Below are 21,371 nucleotides of genomic sequence, written 5' to 3'. Positions count from 1 at the left end.
GAATGTCTGGTATTCGTTGTGGCACTTTTAGAAGATGTTTATGTAATGCTAGAAGCACTCCCTAGGTTTTAATGTTTTTATTATTAGCCAAGTATTGTTTAGAATATAGTTTGTGTGACATGACCCTTGCACCCAAGGGAGAAGATGTGTTTCTTTGAAACATATCCTGCCCGTGTTCATTGCATTATGATCTTCCACACCTTGTGCTTTTTAAGGGGCAAATTAAAGTCCATACATTCAATCTACAGAATTCTAACCATTATCTCTTATTGAAGGTGTTTTAGTATGGTGTTGAATATCTAAGCATTTGCTTCTGGTGAATGCATCTTTCGACTCTCTGCATATTTAAGAGTCAATGTCTCCATTTCCTCCCTTCCCCTGGCCCACTGCCCTCCAAATATTTATTTATTTAAACTTTTACCGCGCACAGCTACCCACAGTTGGTTTCCCGGCGCTAGGGACAGACTGGAGAAGAAGATATCAGATAGCCAGCATACAGGATCCAACTACTTATGTGAACAACAGCGTTTTCAGTGCTCTGCGAAAACGAAGAAGACTTGTCTCTAATTTAAGGGCAGTGGGCAGGGCATTCCAATATTTGGGACCAAGATAGGAGAAGGAACGTCCCCCCATCCTTGCCAGCTTAAATCTTGGTATAGAGAAATTGCCAATTTCCGAGGATCGTAAGGTACTTTTGGGCCTGTAAAGTTGCACCAGTTTTTGTAAGTAAGTAGGTGCAATGCCTTGCTTGATCCTAAACATGTAGCATAATGCCTTAAACTTTATGCGGCTGGAGATCTTCAACCAATAAAGATCATGCAAAGCAGATAATGCAGAAGTTCTTCTAGGGACATTCTTCAAGAGTCGCGCGGCTGCATTTTGTACAACCTGCAATACTTTAACAGTGGCTACATCAGCACCCAAATATAGTATGTTGCCATAGTCCAGGCGAGATGTTATCAATGCCTGGACAACCGTTCTACGGGAAGGAATGGGAAGCATCCATACGATCTTTTGTAGCCACCTGAGAGTAGAAAAACAGGTTGCTGCGACCTTAGTGGCCTGCTGCTTCATTGTTACCTTGTCGTCAATTTGAACGCCCAAGTTACGTACAGCATGTGTGGGTACAGGAAGTGCACCCATCTCATTTGGCCAATGCTGAGGGCCCCAGAGGTTCTTATTTTTCCCCAGAATGACCACCTCTGTCTTCTCCCCATTCAGTTTGAGACCGTTCCTCTGCATCCAGTCCGCCACAAGAATGAGGCCCGACTTTAGTGCAGAGGGGTTATTCTCGTCTCGCCCTGATAGGGAGAAGACGATCTGGGTGTCATCAGCGTAAGAGAACAGGGTCAGCCCCGCCTGCTCTACGATGTTAGCCAAGGGTTTTACATAAAGATTGAATAATAGGGGGCTGAGTATGGACCCCTGGGGGACACCCCGCGCTGAGGAACAGACCGCTGATGCCGCCTTAGGGGAGAAAACTTGAAAGGTTCGCTCGCCAAGAAAGGAGGCCACCCAGGCTAAGGCCCTACCAGTCACGCCGAGTGACCGCAGAAAGTCAAGAAGGATGGAATGTGACACAGTGTCGAAAGCTGCGCTCAAATCCAACAGGATGAGCGCCATAGTTTCACCCTGGTCGACACCGTGTCGGAGACTCTCTGTCACCCCAAGAAGGGCTGTCTCGGTCGAGTGGCAGGACCGAAAACCCGACTGGGAGGAATGTAAGAAACCAGAACTTTCCACCAGTTCAGTGAGCTGGGTATTAATGTGTCTCTCTAATACTTTAGAGAAGATAGGTAGCAGGGATATTGGACGAAAGTTGGCAAGATTCGAGATATCAGCACCAGACTTTTTTAACAAGGGCACTACCATAGCGTGTTTCCATGGCTGGGGTACATATGCCTCAGTAAGTGAGGCGTTTAACAATTTAACAAAAATCTGATGGGTGGAGGGATCTAATTGTTTGAGTATTTTAGCCGGAAGTGCATCGCACGGAGAGCCAGAGCGCACACTATTTAGACAAGAAGAAAAGGAACTATTGTCTAATGGCTGCCATACAGAGAGTTTGGCAACGTTGTCAACATTAGCAGATGACTGCCCAGCGCCAGATGCAAAAGGGGTTACCATCGGTGGCGGGGTAAAAAGATCGTAGATCAAGTCGACTTTTTTAACAAAAAAGTCAGCTAAGGATTGGCATTGAACCTTGTCAAGCGCGGGAGGCGTAGGAATAGAGTCCGCTCCTGTCAGTTTTTTTACAACTGAAAAGAGCACCTTAGGGCAGTTTTGTGCATCTGAAACTATTTTTTTAGTATAGTCTGCTCTGGCTGTTTTGCAGCTGTTATGATAGCCCTTCAGAGCTTCTCTGTAAGCTACTTTGCGTGTAGGAGAATAATTGCGCCTCCATTTCCTTTCTAAAATCTTACATTGAGTGCGAAGGCACTTAAGCTTGTCGGAGAACCAAGGTGCAGGTGAATGATGAGGCATAGTTTTGTTATATGTCAAGGGAAGCGTGGAATCAACAGCATTATTTAACCACTGACCAACTGCACAATTTAGTGCAGAGATAGATAGGTCGGTGTTAGGAAGTGTCCTTAATAATTGTTTATTAAGTTCTGGCATGTTAATTTTCCCCCAACTGTGTGTCCGTTTATCTATTTCCTTTCCGATCTGTAATGCTGTCCTGGTAATATCCATTGAAAAAGGAACAGCAAAGTGGTCAGACCATTCTATTGGGCGTGCTTTCTGAGAGCAGTCCAACTGTAGATTTGACAGGATGGGATCTAATAAGTGACCAGCAAGATGTGTAGGGGCAGAGTTCAAGAGTTGAATGTTAAAAACCTCGAGAGTAGAAATAAGCTGTTTAGTGGACGTACTGTCGGAATCTTCGAGATGGATATTTAGGTCCCCTAGAATCGAAAAGTTGGCTGCTCTAAGCAGCAAGGGGGCCAGGAAATCTGGCAAAGAAGAAACCCAGGGATTAGCATTCCCAGGAGGGCGATAGATTAATAGACCTATCATTGTGAACTGAGGGTTAATAGTTAGCCTAAAAAGGGCTGCCTCGCAACCTTTGAAAGGAATGTCTTCAAATTTACAGGTGTACTTAGATTTGAAGATCATGGCTATCCCCCCCTTTTGCCTAGAACTCTGTCCTTTCTTACGATGACGTAATTAGGGGGAATTGCAGCGGCAATATCGGGGCCAGAGCTGTCATGCAACCAGGTTTCTGTAAGAAACACAGCATCCGGTTGTTCATCAGTGATGAAGTCACAGATGCTATATTTGTGTTTTGGGAGAGATCTACAATTAATACTCCAAAAATGTAAAGAGGAATGTGAAGAGACAGTATTGGACTTAACAGGCCTGCTGCGTCTGACATAGCGCTTAAGTGATCTGAAGCTCGCTGGTATTCCGAGAGCGAAACCGCATTGGTGACATTTGTATTTGGGGAAGGGCAATGTACATACAGAGCAGGTCTTGCTAGCAAAGCGGCGCCATGAATGTAATTCCACAGCAGAATAGGAAAGAACCATAATGCAATACAGTAGATCAGAAACAACTTACTCACAGATGATGTATAGAGTACTTGCCAGAGCCCAGAGCCCGTCGGAGCGCAGACGGGCTGACTCAGGCGAGACTCCGGCGCTAGGGACGGCGCTTCCGCAAACGCGACCGCTAGCGCGATAGGGTGACCGTATCCTTTTATATGTACCACTAGAGCGCTCACACCACTCTGGGCACACTCAAGATGGCCGCCGTGGGAAGATTTCCCTAACCCCAATTTAGTTCGAAAACGGCAGCTAAAAGCCTCAAATGGTGGCGAAAATGTGTGCAGGTGGCCTAGGGGTATGCTGTCTGCAAATACAGAGTGAAAAAGTACAATTTTAAAATCACAAGAAAAACGAGTAAAATAACTCTAAAACAGCTGACAATACAGCATTAATGTTGTCCATTCACACATAGCATTTCCTGTTGGTGGCAGGCAAAGAATCTTATGCATATCATTAGTGTGTAACAAGTTATGTTTTGGTTCAAATTAAAATTATTCATTTGAGGTGCTAGAATACCTTCCCCTGTGACCGTTATCCGTACACACCATCATCTTACATGTGGTTCCGTCCCAATCTGTAATTCCGAAGGTCGTTTGGCAATGGGGTACTAGATTCTGATGCTGGCATTCAGGAGTGTGGAATTTAATAAAATGTCTAACTGCCTCTGTGATAGGTAGCTTCATAAATTCCACTTGCCTCTTTGGTGGCAATCTCATTATATAAGAGCTCTGATAATAGATCTATGATTATGCCAGAGCTCATACCATAGTAGGATTTGAATACTAACAGTTCCCTTGTTTTGCCACCTTTCCGCAGATTTACATACTGCAGATGGAGGTAGCAGTAAGCAATAGTTCCACATGGTTGGGAAGCCTTTTTGAGTCTGTGCATGTTTTATGGGTTTTCATTAGCTTGTCTCTAACATTTTTCCATACCAAGAAGGGAAGGAAATTTACTCCTGGCAAGGTCAGAAGTAAAACTTCTTCCCGGGTTGAGGAAATAAATGGTAATTTCCGCTCAACAGATTTTCGCATTAACAAATCTACACATGCATATTTGCTCTTGCTAAAATGCAGTTCACAAATATTTTTGGGAGTACAATTTCTTGACCTACTTCTGTAAATTCCTGTGAATTCATGAAAGCCGTAAATGTGCACTAATGCAAGGACATACACCAAGGGTGCATGTTTGTGACTTTTGTTACAAATTGGACCTCTATTTAGGTCTGGCGTTAAACAAGACCTTTTGTTTTTATATTTAAATTATATATCTCTCTATCTATCGGATGGCTTGTCTGCGAATATCAGCATTTTGCTCTTTCACAAGGAGCATATCAGCAGCAATGTAGTTGTGTTCACTGCCAGGAACTACTGTGGCAATGTGTGGTTTTTTAGACCAAAGATATTTTTGCTTTTTGCTTTTGCCAATGTTTGTTGAGGGTCCGGCAGCTCCTACAACAATACCCTTTTACTAAAACAATGTCAGGTTTTTCTGCTGATGTCTGTAATGAGCTAATTTTGCATGTTAGCACGCTCAGTTTCCAGTGGCTTGAATCGCTTTCATCAATGTTTCAAACTAGGCCTGTACCACGTTTTGGATTGTGTGCATCTGGCTTCTAAGCGTCTGTCACTGTTTCTTGCATTCAAGATAGGCACACCATCAGATCTTGTTTGCTGAGTGGTTGCTGATTTCCTCCTCCGTATGACGCCATAGGGGACCTGTTGACTAACGTTGTGCGTCTTCTGAGCTATTCAGCATACCAACAGGTGAGAAGGCCTCTATGCATTTTAGAAATGTTGGCTTTCTTCATGTGGCGCGTTGCCCCTTTTGGGTCTTAGTTCAGAGTGCCTATTTAAAGTGAATTGACAATGACAAATCCGGTGGCTCTTAGGTAAATAGGTGATCCTCCTCAGGCCCAGTCCGTGTTTAGGTTATAGTTTCCAAACCTACTCTGGTTAATGTGGAGGAGTCTCTGAGAGGACAAGTTTGTTCTTTCTTATAATAATAACTGAGGTAGTCTACCTTAACAGTTAAGTTGCATCTGATATCCATTCTAATGATGAGGTGCTCCATGGTTCACAGCCTCCTGGTATTGTGCGGATTTCTCCATCTAGCCTGGTCATGTTTCTCTTGATCATGTCACATACCTGTAAGTGCAGCCATACTCAACATTGCTGCTTGCTAGGCCGGGCACAGCTTCTTTTGTATCAGCAGTTGGCTGCCTGTATCTCTCGATAAAGGTTGCTTTCTAAAACAATTCTATGACCGAGCACGGGTACACGCCACATTATTTTCCTACACTACTATCTCATTCCATTTCCCCTCTATTTTACAAGATATGGGGCAACTCTGTCCATTCCATGGCGGGTGTCAAAGAGGTCCAGACAGCAGCATAGCCCTAATGCGAATCATCATTCAAGGGTCAGCCACGCCCCCAGAAATTCTCTTTTCCTGATGACCATTTCTCTTTAAGTGGAAAGAGCTTCCCATGATCATTGTGCTTTCTCTAATTGAAGAAGTTGAGATCCTGCAAGTAATACATATCCTAACCAGTTATTATTAATTGTACCTTGCTGTTTACTCAACTGTTCTATTATCTGCTGTGTATAGGGGCTACCTCAGAGTGAGTTCTGATTACCAGGCGATCTACCACTGGTAGCAGTGTTCTTTTTTGTTGTGTCTGCCTATGTTCCCATTTTCGCAGCATTGCATTCAGTTGCCAGTTTAGACTCAAATCCCAGATCAGCAAACTGCAACCCACGTGCTGGAACAATGTAACGTCTGGCTCTGCCGTTAATTACTGATCGTACCTCTTCCTTCAACCTCAAGGCTTTAGGTACGCCAATAATGCATAAATCATAGTAAAGCTAGAAATTCTTTCTAAATCTGACTACTATAATTTTGGTCAATGTCTCAAGGGCAACTGAAGCTGCTGACCAATGGATGTTATCCAACCACCTCCACTAAAACAAATAAAACACTGAAATACTGCTTGTGGAAATCAGACCAACTACCACTTCTTGACCATCTGGTCACTAGAATTATGACCTCAAACTAACCACTCGACCCATGTAAGGATCCTAGGGGTAACCATGGGGTTCACTCTCTCTCTTGCATTACAAGTAAACCAACACTTCCATTACCTTTATATCCCAGTGAAAGTTTAACTTGTTGTGCAGTTATGAAGGCTCGGTGAGCTGAACACTTACCTCCAAGAAGAATAGTGTTCAGAAGGTCATGAGTCTGAATCCTGGCAACGCAGACACCGCCACCCTCTCCTCCGACGTAACTATACTAAGACCACAGAATGGTTAATAGGCATCAGCTATTTACAGTTCTTAGAAACAGCAGAAGATTGGTAGCTTGGACCACCTCCCTTCTTACGTTGCAAATTAGAGAGTATCCAGAATAAAGCTGTCTGGCAGCAGGGGCGGCTCTAGGCTCATGGCGGCCCTGGGCAGGGAGCGTAGGTAGGGGGCCCGGAAGAGTGGGTCCGGGCGGGGCGGAGCCCCCACCCCCGGAGATCAGGAAGGTGTTTGGAAGTGGAGCAGAGCCTGAGGCCGCCAAATCCCTGCCAGGGGCGCCACGCACATATGTATCCATCCTCAGAGGATTATTATATTAAGGATATATATTGGCATGGTGGCCCCTGGGGTTTGGTGGCCCTGTGCAGGTGCACAGCTTGCACATGCCTAAGGCCGTCCCTGCTGGAAGCTTCTCAATTTACCAATCCACATTCACATCTCAGAATCCCCCAAACCCTCACACTGGCTCCCAATGGCTAGATTAATCATCTTTACAGCAGTGCGCACCCTGGATCAAGCCATTTATGGGGTATTACCATGCTTTATTCAACATAAAACTTGAATTTTCTACCAATCATGACAGCTACTCTTTAGGTTGACAACACATTTGACTATCCCTTTCTAGAAAAAGTCCCAAACTTGTGCACGTTTCTTTTCTGTCCAGGCAGCTAAGAATTGGAATTTGGTGCATGCTAGAATACAAACAACTCTCAATCTATCTTAACCAGAAGCCCATCATTTAATTGTAAGCAACAGAACCAGAAAGAAAGGCTGGTACCTACATGATCGACTGAATCTATTTTCTCACAGCACAGAATGATATGCACAGATACCAGTTAACCACATTATATAAGGATTCCCTTTGCCGTGATTATTCCCCAAAAAAAACGTTTTTACAAAACCGAAATTGGCAAAGCCAATAGGTTAATGTTTGTACAGTGTGCAGACTGGACATGCACAACACAGACAGACATGAAGCCTACTGTAGTAAAGCACAGTCAAAAGCAGCTGAAAATGGCAGAGGTCGCCCCCAAAGGGGGCCTCAAGGGCCAGCACCATAACGGACGCTGGAGTTCTGTAAGGATCCGGTTTTGACCGCCTGGAAGCGCCCCAAAGCAGAAGGGGCGCTTCCCTTGTGGCAAACCTGCGCCAGTGAGGCGCCTAGTCACCTGGCCAATTGGGGGCAGGTGATGTTTCGAACCCCCCCATCAGGGCAAACTCAGTATTTTGAGGTGGGGGGATATAAGGTGCTGTCCCAACACTACAGCTCACTAATACGTCGTGGAGCTGAAGAGCAGCGCCAAAGAATAACGAACTATCAGGGTGATTTATGACTATATGATATGCAAATGAGTTATGACAAACAAGTGATTTATGACCAATGAATTATTTATGGCATATGGTTTATGGCCAGTAATGCAAAATGATTTGTGACACAAATTTAGGACTGCCCATGACACTAATGATTTACAATGCCTGAATGATTTATGACACATGATTTATGATGAGCAACAATGATTTATGACACATAATTTTATGATGGTTCATGATAATGATTTATGACCGTGGCCATAAAAGTATGCTCACAGGAATGCAAAATAAGTATGAAGGGAAGGCTAATAAAACTGCGGCCAACAAGGACCATCAAACTTCAATGAGTGTTGGCTGTCCTTTGGTAATACATATCTAAGAAGGTTTGCATGCCATCCTGTAGTGGGCACACTGCGAGTGTTTTGGATGCAGCAGACAAATATAAAGCTTTACTTTTTGCAGCATCCATTTTTAGAAGCTTCTGGCACTGCTCATTTCCCAGTGGTGCTGCCAACTGATTATAAATGTGTAGGCCTCTTTGAAAGGTAAACAATAATAAGTATGGAGAATACCATTTCAAGATGGCCACCGCATTTAGAAACATTCGGCAAGCAGTATCACAGCACTGGGATCTAGAGCTAACAAAAGCATATCATCTGGTGCTCAGATTAGATGTTCTTATTTTAGTTTACTTCTGTGTTTTTATGTGTTACCAGCCAGACAATGACTTCAACCAGGAGAAGTGCATTCACACATAAAAGTGCAAAGGTTTCCGAGTTCCGCTCACAAGAAAGGCCTGTACAATCTTTAAACATAACTAATTGTTTTGATCTACAAACGTTTCAGGATACTTAATTAGACTAGAATTTTTAGTCACAACGTGAAATTAGTTGACTTCAAGCTAAATTCACAAACTTTTTTTGAGCTGAAGTGTGAGTTGGGTGGAGTTTATGACCATAAATTCTACACCCTAATTCACAAAATGATTATTTAAAAACATTTTTGGGGGTTATAATGGAGCAATGTGCGAATATGAAGCAATTTTCCACTGCCATTGGATTAGGGTTGGTGATGAGGCAGGGAACATTTTAGAAGGTGTCACAGGTCAGAGGTAAAGTAGTAGGTCACAAACTAGCAAGTTGGTGGTACTCACATGGACCGTGCTGTTAGTTTTCCACTCGGTATATAACGTGTTCAATTTTACTGATGTGACTAGCAAATGTATATGCCTTTTCAGGGTCCGAAAGATCTGAGAAAACACCTGTGTTTAAGTAGGAAGGATAGGAGAAGAGGTTTATACAATCTAAACACTTTCTCCAGAGGGAAAAGGAAGCTAATTGTTCAACTGCACAATTCTGCTTGATTTACTCATGCAGATTTTTAATTTTAAGGGGAAAAAACTCAATTCAATTTAGCAAATTGGTATGTTCCTGGAAATTCAAAGCTGGCAAATCTTTCCTAGATAATTCCTGGGATTTTCCCTGAATCTCATTAAAGTGACAAATAGACCCAAAACATATGCTTAAATTAACCAATGGGAATAAAATGCAAATCATGTGCTTTGGGTGAAGTTCTCTGAAAGTGGACCTTTCACTGTTTGTTTTCCATAAGAGAATGATGCTGCTACCCTGTGAGAGGACCTTCGAGTCTGGTGAAGGAGGGCCGGGAGAAAACTCCTGGTAAGACCCCCCCAAGATGAGTTCAGCTACATGCTGGCCTTCAGGAACCAGACTCAACGCTTCAGGAAACTCACTCAGGAGAACCTGGAAGCCAGCCAGGAGGAGATGAAACGATGGTACGACCAGAATATCACTCTGGTTGAGTTTCAGCCTGGCAAAAAGTGTGGGTAATAGCACCAGTGGAGCCTTGTGCGCTCCAAGACTGGTGGAATTGTCCATTTGGGGTGGTGGAGCGCAAGAGCGAAGTAACCTACCTGGTTAACTTGCAGACTCCTAGGAACCCTTTGCGGGTCCTACAGTTGAACTGCCTTAAACCTCACTTTGAGAGGTCTGAAGTAACAATACTCCTGGCTACAGATGATGGAATGGAAGAGGAGAGTGAGCCTCTTCCTGAGCTCCTGCTGGGACAGGTCGTCTCCCTGTTCTCCCTGACTTCAGGAGTCACCAATTGATGCATCCATGATGTGGACACTGGGGACAGTTTACCTGTGAAGCATAACATTTACAGGGTAACTGACAGAGTCAGGGCCTGCATTAAGGAAGAGGTTTCCAAAATGTTGGCTTTAGGGGTGATAGAGCCCTCCAGCAGCCCCTGGGCTAGCCCAGTGATCTTGGTTCCAAAAGCTGCTGCGCCCAGTCCCACTCCTTAACTCTGGTTCTGCATGGACTACCATGGGCTCAATGCTGTCACCAGGACTGACGCGCACCCCATCCCCAGAGCTGATAAGCTTTTTGACCGGCTTAAAGCTGCCCGGTACCTTAGTATGTTTTATCTAACGTCTGGGTACTGGCAGATTGCCTTGACTGATGGGGCAAGAGAGAGGTCTGCATTTTCAACACCAGAAGGGAACTACCAGTTCCGTGTCATGCCCTTTGGGTTACAAAATGCCCCTTCCATGTTCCAGAGACTGGTCAACCAGGTACTCTCTGGGCTCGAGGAATTCAGCGCCGCTTATCTGGATGACATTGCTGTGTTCAGCTCCAACTGGGAGGAACACCTGCAACCAGTGGTCGAAAGTGAGAGAAAAAAAGTAGGGGAACTGTGGGCGGAGAAACAGAGGGCGGGAATAACCCAAAGATTGGGGCAGTGGGCGGAGTCAGAGTTGGGGCCAGAAGGAGCAAAACATCCCATTTTTTTGTATTTGTTTTGCATTTCACTGACCAGTTACAGTTCATTATGTTTTTCATTCAAATTGTCATTAAAATACATTTGCAGAATGTCCCAAATATGCTTCAAAGTGCTATCACAAGCCATTTGTCTCTGAGCCGTCCAGTTTCTGTCATCAGCGCTTTTCCTCCCCTTTTCCACAAAAGCAGTTCAAACATGGATGGAAAAATATCCTATTTTGCAAATGTTTTCCATGTAATTATGGTTCTGCCATATTTGCTACATAATACATCATTCTCTGCATAATCTGAGGCTTTTAACTAATTAATTGTTTGTAGCTCAAACGGATCAAAAGTTACTAAAAATGTGACTTGTGTTGCTGCGAAGTGAAGGGCCCTTTGCAAAGGCTGACTGGTTGCCTTTATCGCTGCTACATTTGTATGTTAAACTTTTACGAACGAGTCAAAATACTTGCAGAGACTGTTAGTATGTGTAAAAATGTCAAAATAATAAAGTATCAGAAAATATACCGCTTTACGCAGCAGCCTTTTTCTTGCTGCATAATTTAGTTAACATTGTGGCAGAATTTTGTCCTCAATTTCTTCATAATCCCAGCGACTTCAAAGCAGGCAGCACATGTTAAAAGTGCTTGTTCATGAAGCAAAGAGATTGTGAAGTTTGTGAACTTATTTTGGTGTGGATGCAAATCCTGCATTGCTGAGCCCTGATGAGTTGCAGCTACTACTGCTGAAACAAGGTCAATGGAGGTACCAATGGGTGAGGCGGACTGGCCTCTAGGGTCCTGTGACCTCAGTGACTGACTCACTGTCGCTCAAGGGTGTGCTTCTTCGTACGCCTGTCGACAAGACTGGAGGTGAACTTCAGTTTAGATTGCGATGGACAGGCCTTGAAGGTTAACCCACACTAGCCACCGCTAGGGTCCACCTGATGATGCTAAGACACCAGTGCCTTTAAGGTCTAGCGGGGCCTTCTAAGGTCATGCAGGGGAATGTGCTCTCTTAGCAGAGTGGTCTGGTTGACTGGTCATGAAGGCTGAACCTTCCCAGTTCCAAATTCGGCATCTCTGGCCAAAGTGCCACATCCTCTCCCTCACTGGACACCATACGGCCCCACTGAGAGAAAATCGCACTGCCTTCAAGTACAACCCAATTGTGCCTCGCTATAAACATCTAGATGAGATTCAATTCAAATTATACACTAGTCAAGAGTAATATGTTGGCTGGAAAAAAGTGACAACATTCTGGAAAAAGCCAACACTAATAGGGAATACAACTTAACACTTTTACACTCATTATTCCGAAATCAATGAGCATTTTTACCTGAAAAGTTAAGCACCTGACTACAGAGACCGGAAGAGACCAGTTTCAGTGTCCATTGCTTATATCCTTACAAATCATAGGCAATATGGTTTAAAAAGACCACATCCCTGAACACAGAGCTGTGGTACACATTTTATGAACTAAAATAAGGAAAACAACTGATAAGGATCACATTAATCATTTTGCACTCCATTCAAGCAGGTATTGCAGGACCTCCAGGAATGGCGCACTTCCTCACTTGGGGAAAAATGCTGTTCAAAGAAAGATGAGAAAAGAAAAGTAGTGCTTCATTGGCAAACTCTGTAAAGTGGCACTAATGTGTTTGTGGGTGAATAAAATCAATCAGGCCAATTTGCGACCACTCTGTCTTGCTTTATTTAGTTATGTATTTATTGTTCAAATGTTAAACCCTTTTTCTCTGCTCCCGAGGCTGCATTTTGGAATACAAAAATGTCAGAAAAAGACATTTGCAGCAAAAGAATTTCCTCTTTGTTTGGATCCATTTCACAGGGGAACGAATGAAGGAACGGAGGAAAGAAAAGTCACGGTTTACAGCAAGTGACGTGGAGCACGACAAAAAAACAGAGAGAATAAGAAGAGAAAAAGAGGGGGCGGCTGCCAGCGGTGGAGCAGGAAAAGTGGACACTGTCCTTGACTTCTCTGGGCAAGAAGGAAAGACAGCCCTTTTCCTTCTCTGCCTGCCTGTCATGAACGGCTAGGTTATTTCAGCCGCCCTGGGACGCACATCTAAAATAAAAAAAGATGAGGAACGTACTGTATTAAATTAAAGAAGTAGGGGCACCCCGTGCCCTGCCGATCCCGCCCTCTTCGACTACTGCGTGCAACACCTCTGTGAAGTGTTGAAGGCTGTGCAGAAGGCAGGCCTCACTATCAAGACAACATCGAACCTCTCAACAGCAGCCTTGCTCCCTCCCCAGACAGCTCATCATTACAATAGTAATGTCCAGGGCACGAGTCAGGAGTGCACGCAGGTACACAGCGTCCACCCACTATTTTCAAAGGGTGGACGCCGTCCCTCCTGCCAAGATGTTGAGCCCCACAGACATATGCAGAACTTGCCCTGCTGCAAGACAAAGGGACACCTTCAGCAGTGCCTGCACGTTGTCTGCTTTCCCTTTCCAGCAGCAACATGGAGGCAGCGAGGGGGGATTTTTTTTTTTTTACCTCCGGCCAGGCCAAAGTTAAGGGGCCATCGGGCCTCCTTTTGTTTGAATATCTTGAATGGAGACGGCCTGGAACCTCACACAAATGTAAATGCAACACAGGAGAAACAAAGGCACACAGCTTGCTAACTCTTCACAGGTACTTAAGAGGTGCATGCTTTTGCCTTTGTTCTGTCCCTTTATATAAGTGCAGACACTGTAAGACTCAGATGGGGTGGTCTGTCCCAGTATTTACACAACTAATGTCAGGGGCGCAACTAGGTCTTAATTTCGGGGGGGGCTAACATGGCAGATGAAGGGGCGTGGCTAATGTAAATCAATGGGGCGGAGCTAAAATGGCAGATAATCAGGATCGGTTAATGCTCAGGTCAAGCTGAGAAAAAAATGTGGTGAATTCTGCATTTGAAACTGGACAACAATTAAAGCACACATTTTTGTTAGCTTGATGCATTGCCCCCCAAAACCCATACTCACCCTGAGTCTTAAAATTACCCCTGGCACACCAAAACACATACCCACGCTGAACCCTAAAATTAACCCCCTCACACCCTAAAACCCATACCCGCCCTGAAATCTATAATTACCCCTGGCACCCCAAAACCCATACCCATCCTATCCCTAAAATTATCCCTCCCCGGCACCCCAAAACCCATACCCACCCCACACCCTAAAATTACCCCCTGGCACCCCAAAACCCAATACCACCCTGAACCTTAAAATTACCCCAGGCACCCCAAAACCCATACCCATACCCATGCTGAACCATAAATTCACATCTGGCACCCCATAACCCATACCCACCATGAACCCTAAAATAGCCCCCTGACATCCCAAACCCACACCTGCCCTAAACCCTAAAATTACCCCTGGCACTATAAAACACATACCCATGCTGAACCCTAAAATTAATCCCATGGCACCCCAAAATCCACACCTACCCTGTACCTTAAAATTACCCCTGGCACCCCAAACCCCATACCCATGCTGAACCATAAATTCCCCCCCGGCACCCCATAACCCATAATCACCCTGAACCATAAATTCCCCGCTGGCACCCCATAACCCATACCCACCCTGAACCCTAAAATTGTCCCCTGACACCCCAAAACCCACACCTGCCCTGAAACCTAAAATTACCCCTGGCACCCCAAAACACATACCCATGCTGAACCCTAAAATGTCCCCTGGCACCCCATACCCACCCTGAACCCTAAAATAGCCCCCTGACATCCGAAAACCCACACCTGCCCTAAACCCTAAAATTACCCCTGGCACCCCAAAACCCATACCCATGCTGAACCATAAATTCCCCCGGCACCCCATAACCCATACCTACCCTGAACCATAAATTCCCCCCTGGCACCCCATAACCCATACCCACCCTGAACCCAAAAATTGACCCCTGACATCCCAAAACCCACACCTGCCCTGAACCCTAAAATTACCCCTGGCACACCAAAACACATACCCACGCTGAACCCTAAAATGTCCCCTGGCACCCCAAAACCCATACCTACCCTGAACCCTAAAATTGCCCCCTGGAATCCCAAAACCCATACCCGCTCAGAACCCTAAAATTACCCCCTGGCACCCCAATCCGTAACCCACCCTGAACCATAAAATTACTCACTGGCACCCTAAAACCCACACCCACCCTGAACTCTAAAATTACCCACTAGCACCCCAAAAAAAAATAAACACTACAAACTTACACTACATTTGCATATTTGGAGGGGACTGTCCTCTTTGACGTTTCTATGTATGTAAGTCAAGAACAACATTCACAGTAACCTAGATATGCAGGCAGTAGGTAATGCTGTGCTGAAAAATGTATTAAAGTTACTGGAACTTACACAAAAAACTGCTGCCTGCTCTTCTGATACTATACTGCGGAGTCTGGCTGATCAGCACCACTGTGTCCTGGCATCCAGCCCCTCCCGAAGGTCTCACTGTGTAGATCAATGTGGGTCAAATGCACAGACAGCAGGGGGAAAGGGATGGCCAGTGCAGGTGAAGCTTTTCCTTTGTAAATTAATTCCTGCTGGCGCCATAACCCAGGGTTTGCTGTCTTTGCACTTGTATGGAATACACATCTATACAAGTGCACAGACAGCACACCCTGGGCTAAGATGCCAGCAGAAATTCCTTTACAAAGGAAAAGCATCACCTTAACTGGCCATGCCTTCCCCCTGCTGTGCACATCTTCACACCCCATGCTCACAACCCATCAAGTGCTTAGGTGAAATCCCTGCCTTCCGGGAAGGATTTCACCTCTGCGCCACTCTAAAGTAAACACAAGAGGTCAGGGCAGGGGGGTCGGTTCACTCGCTGAAACTTTTCAGAGGCTCGCTGTCTGGCTCGGGCTGCTGGGCCCTCAGAAATCATTAAAACAATCACATTCTCGGATCGGATGCGCAGCCTTCCTGCACCATTTCAGTGCGTGTCATCTTAGCCCGGGCAGAGGAGGCGACGGGGGGGGCTGAAGCCAGGTGAGCCCAATGGGTGTTGCGCGCCTGACTAATGTAAATAGCACTATTTTTATTTCTTTTATAGCGCTACGTTGAGACGTCATGTGCTGTAATGACACGCGTCATGATGTTGCTTGCATAGTGTCTAACTTGGTCAGTCCCCCCACTTCTTCTTATTGGACTTGTGCCCTGGAAATGCCCATTATAGAACCTCAATGAACTCCCTGGGCTCTTCATCTCCCTTCTCTTATTTATTTATTTGTTTTGAAAGTTTTATAGAGCGCGAACAAGATCCTCGCGGATATCAGAGCGCTGTACAAACAGTAAATATTACATATACCGAGAATAAGAGCAGATCAAAACGTGTACAAGGCATAAAGTATAAACAGCATAAATAGGTGTAACATCAAAAACAAAAGTGCCTTGGGGGTGGGGCGCATGAGTGTCTCGACACAGGGTTTCAGTAGATTATAATCACGTGAACTTGGCCATGAGGAGGGCTTTAACTTTCTTTTTAAACAAGGTAGTGGAAGGGTTGAGTCTGGTTTCTCTTGCAAACAATTAAAAATCCAATCCATGCAAGATACCTTGGTACATCTGTAACCCAGGCACATTGGCTTGTTTGCCTACCCCACTGTCCAGCCCTGTGTAAAGTGCCCTGTGCAGAAAGGAGGAGTTGGAACTATGCAGGAAAAGAAGCGAATCCAGAAGAAGGAAGATGGACACATGCCTGGAGATCAGCGTTGAAACCTGCAATGGTCAGTAGAGTGGACATTTACAGGCAGAGGATGCAAACAAGTAGGGAAGTGATTTGGGAACCCTACTGGAGGATTAAAGAGCCCAGGACGAGGAAGAGGATGGAATCTACAGAAGGAAGAGGATGGCATCTACAGAAGGAAGCCGATGCAAGCTACAAAATGAAAAGAATTGAAACAGGATGCAGAATGAGGCCTGTAAGAGATAAAGAGGCAGATTTACAAGTCTATTGCGCCACTTTTGCTTCACTTTTCCCATGTTAAAGGAGACGCAAAAGTGGCGCAAGGGGCTTGTAAATCTGCCCAAGAGTGTGGAAACTGCTAGGGACAGGGGGTGGAAATGTACACGAGAATGTAAACTTGCAGCAAGCTGGCGAGGGAGCGGTGCAGGAGAAAAAGGGCGGAACATACAAAACGAAAAGGAGGGACACCTCTAAAAAAAAAAAGTACAACTCTCCCCCCCCCCCTTATTTTTTCTCTCGTTATTATGTATTTCCCTTTTCCTTCTCGGCGTACAGCTATACCCACCCTTCCCACCATCGTTCGAACGTCGCCCCCAGCTGGCAGTCTTACCTGTCCGGCGCTGACGTGGTCGAGCTGCTGCGGCTCCAGCTGGTTAGATCGATGCCTGCCTCTGTAGATTTATGCTGCTACGGCTAGTCCCGTCACATTACTGACTGAGCCGCCCACCTAGATGATTCATTGTTTCGCGGATCTATCAAAATTAACGCCAGGTTCGTCGCGCTACTGACGTTATTTTTTAACTTTCTCGTCAAGTGCCGTGGTTGCCTCGAAGGAAGTTCCTGGCGTCGGTTTGCTGGGACACGCCTCGTCAGTGTGGTGCCCGGAATGGGCTGGAGGTGCTGTCGGATGTCTTTTCAAACTTCCTAAATGACCTGCCCAGCCCCAGCTCACAAGTAAGGGGCACTGCCCAGGGCGAGGTAGGGCACAGTGACGCCGCTCCTTGTTGCTGAGCAGCGCCACGCGGAAATTTTCTACGGCCCATCCCATCCCCGAGGTTCCAGGATGTGAACATGACGTTGCTGCAGCTACACGTTTCTTGGTGCCTCATTACTAGAAAATTGAGCAACTATGCAATGGAAAAGTAAGACCTAGCCCCAGGCACCTGTCACTGACCCGAGTCACGTGCACAGCCAGAAGCAGCACCCAGAGACCACAAGCCTTCGATTGTATGTGTAAAACGCCGGTTTGACGAGACCAGGTGTAAATCAAATCATACAGACCCTGGCATCACGCAATACAAACCCATTTAAACTGATTTAGCCTAACTACCGTGTCCTTGTGTAATGTAACTGGTGCTCATGTAAAGCGCTCCAATGCCTTCGGGTCGAGTTGGCGCTATATAAATCTACATACAAATAAAAAAAAAAAACTACATTGTTATGTTATGTTATGTTATGTTATGTTAAATGTATTTTTGAGCGCACAGCTGCCCCAGCTAAGGGGCGTCCCGGCGCTATATCTGAAAAGGAACATAACAAACAACAAGATAGGAAGCTAGTAGGGCAGTGGGAAAAGATGAGTTTTCATAGCTTTCCTAAAAGCAAAAAGATTTTCTAATGAGCGAATCTGGACTGGAAGTGCATTCCACAATTTGGCAGCCAGCACCATAAACGATCGACCACCCAATCTGCAGTTGCGAAATCGGGGAATAGATGCCAGACTTTGGCCAGCAGAGCGCAGACTGCGGGAGGGAGTGTAGGGGGTCAGGAGGTGCTGAAGGATGGCAGGAGTATCAGACTTCAAAATTTTAAAAGCAAAGCATAGTGCTTTAAATTCAATGCGTCTGATAACTGGCAGCCAATGTAATTTGGCAATTGTACTGCGGGCTGAACAAAACCGTGGAAGGCCTACCAAGGCCCTGGCTGCCGCATTCTGGACCCGTTGGAACCGCAAGATTTCCGCCTGGTTAGCGCCCAAAAGCAGTGCGCTTGCGTAGTCAAGTCTAGATAGTACACTCGCTTGAACTACCATCTGGCGAGTAGGGGCATCAAAAAATTTGAGGATAGGCCTCAACCCACGTAAGATGCCGAAGCACACAGATGCTAATGGTTGAACATAAAGGTTGAAGAGAGTGGGGCTCAACGCCGACCCCTGCGGAACTCCTTGGGTGATGGCACGGGGTTTAGATCTGAAAGGTGGAGCAACCACCTGAAAGGAGCGTTCCGACAAGAACGACTGAAACCAGTCTAAAGCACTGCCTGAGATACCAGCCTCCCTAAGCCTCTGGACAAGAATGGAATGGGATACAGTGTCAAAGGCGGCACTAAGGTCCAAAAGGACCAGTGCCGCCGTTTGACCGGCATCCAGTACAGAGCGGAGATGTTCAACCATATACAGGAGTGCCGTCTCTGTACTGTGTCCAGGTCTAAAGCCGTTCTGTGTGGGATCCAATATTTGTGCTAAAGTCAGATGTTTCGATAGGAGACTATTCACATGGGACTCTGTGATCTTTGCCACCCATGAAAGGAGAGAGATTGGACGATAACTCTCCGGCTTCGATGGATCCAGTCCTGTTTTTTTTATAATAGGCATAACACAGGCGGCTTTCCAGGCAGGCGGAACTGAGCCGGTTATTAGGGATTGCTCCACAAGATGACGAATGGGAGGAAGGCAAAAGGGCGCTGATTCCACAAATTGGGCCGGTCTTAAAGGGTCATCTGGCGAACCAGATTTAACCTTGGCCACCAAGAGATTAAACTCTGATGGTATGGGAAGAGCGGCCATGCCTAAAGAAGTCCGAGATGTTATGATTGAATTATCCGGGTCAACTTTGGGAAAAGAGCGATAAATAGCGCTAACTTTTTCCACAAAGAAACTGGCCAGACCCTCACAGTGATCAAGGGAACAGATCTCGTTCTTGGGGAGTCTGTTCACTGTGAGCTCCTTCAGAACCTTAAAAACCAGCTTAGAAGGGTTGGAGCTAGCCTGAAATTCCCGTGCACAATAATCAGCTCGGGCCCGACAGACAGCTCTATGGTAAGCCTTTACCTTTGCCAGATAGACAACTTTTAGGTCTTTCTCAAATCTCTTCCTCCAAGCTCTTTCGGCTTGGCGACAGGTAGCTTTTAATCTCCTAAGATCCTCTGAGTACCAAGGGTTAGACTGGGAGGTACGATTCCTACTCCAGGTAGCTGGTATCAATAGGTCAAGCACTCGAACAATCCAGGCGCAAAAGATGTGATACCCACTTTCCACGTCATCCGAATAGACTAAGGGTGTACTGGTAAAAGCACGATGGAAATCCTCCAATTTAAGCTTTTTCCAGGGGCGCCTGAAAGTTGTTTTATCAGGCTTCACGGTGGAGCAAACCGCTGTGGTAATAAAAAGCTCAATTAGGTGATGATCACTCCATCCCATAGGCTTAGGGGGGATACCTCAGTCAATTGAAGGTTTGTGAAGACCGGATCTAAAGTATGACCACCCTCATGAGTCGGATGACGGACCAATTGGGTCAATGTACAGCCTCAAGATCGTCGAGTAGACCAATAACCGCTGGTACTCCCAAGTCGTCGAAATGGATATTAAGATCGCCGATAATAGTGAGATTGGAAGTGAGCAGAGAGAGAGAGCTTACCAGCTCAAGAAGAGCTTTCCTAAAGGCACAATCACTCCCAGGAGGGCGGTATAATAATAAGCCAGAAAACGTTTGGTTCGGGCTAGCGCTGATGGAAAATTGAGCACATTCGGCGCCCACCAGGTCTATAGGCTTCCATGTACAAGTAAAACAGGTTTTAAAAGCCATGGCGATGCCTCCGCCTCTCCCCTTACGATTCAAGGTATAGATAGCGTAGCCTGGGGGGAGGGTCAGATTAATAATGGCCGAGTCCTCATCTCCTAGCCAGGTCTCCGTCATAAGGAAGATATCGGGGCCTTCCAGAGAGATAGCTTCGTAAATATCTCGATGGTGCTTGGACAGGGACCTGACATTATGGTGCCACAATTTAATGACACTAGGAGGAGGAGGTGCCATATTCCGATGAGACACAATCTGACTAGGGGCCCTTTGCGGAGCCAATAGTTCCCAACGGCCACAAGGACATATGTGGGGACCACATAAGGGATAAAAACCCACATGAGAACAGGGGGGCAATGTATGTCTGATCAGATGTAACGACTCAGATGAGTACCGATGGATCATTCTTGCGGGAAGGAATAGAGTCCTATCACAATCCACGCGTCCTGACGCGGACAGGCGCAGACGGGCAGGACTCTGGCTTGACTCCGGCGCGAGTCAGGCGCTGCCGTTGCGCGTCACCGCTGCGCGACTTGAGCGAGCTTTAAGTAGGGCTCACCTGTGGTCATTAACAGCGCTGGAGCGCTGAACCAGTGGCACACTCGACCCTTTCCTCCAATAACCATCCCTTACATGCCAACATTTTTAAATATAAAAGTGGGAGATTTTTTTAAAAAGAATGGGGACAGTGTATTCCTCCCATTGACTTCTACTGAGGCCTGATCAGGTCTATAGTCATGCATGGAACTTGCAAGTGTGCTGCTGCAGGCTCGGATACCAGAAAAGCATATATTCGTTATATTTTCCTTACCTGTCAGGAGCACATAGAAAGCGATATGGCAAGCATTGACAGCATGACCAAAATGTGCACTAGCCTGAAGGTTACTGGCAGTGCATGCTCGCAGTCACACAATGT

At 45.8% G+C, this 21,371-nt stretch overlaps 1 protein-coding gene across 2 annotated transcripts in view; it reads right to left on the bottom strand.

Annotated features, from left to right (window-relative positions):
* Window positions 1-17,728, bottom strand: part of LOC147692039 (UTP--glucose-1-phosphate uridylyltransferase-like) — a 119,008-nt gene extending 101,280 nt beyond the window's left edge. The window contains exon 1 of one of the 2 annotated variants that reach the window (XM_086938346.1): window positions 17,272-17,728. The gene's annotated coding sequence lies outside the window, so the exon portion shown is untranslated. The remainder of the gene's footprint in view (window positions 1-17,271) is intronic. The other variant, XM_086938345.1, reaches the window with a different exon arrangement.
* Between the last annotated feature and the right edge of the window lie 3,643 nt (window positions 17,729-21,371).

Source organism: Lissotriton vulgaris, chromosome 9, assembly GCF_964263255.1.
Source record: "Lissotriton vulgaris chromosome 9, aLisVul1.2, whole genome shotgun sequence".
NCBI classification, from domain to species: domain Eukaryota; kingdom Metazoa; phylum Chordata; class Amphibia; order Caudata; family Salamandridae; genus Lissotriton; species Lissotriton vulgaris.
The sequence above is the reverse complement of the archived record's forward strand: the minus strand, read 5'-3'. Positions and strand labels throughout refer to the sequence as shown.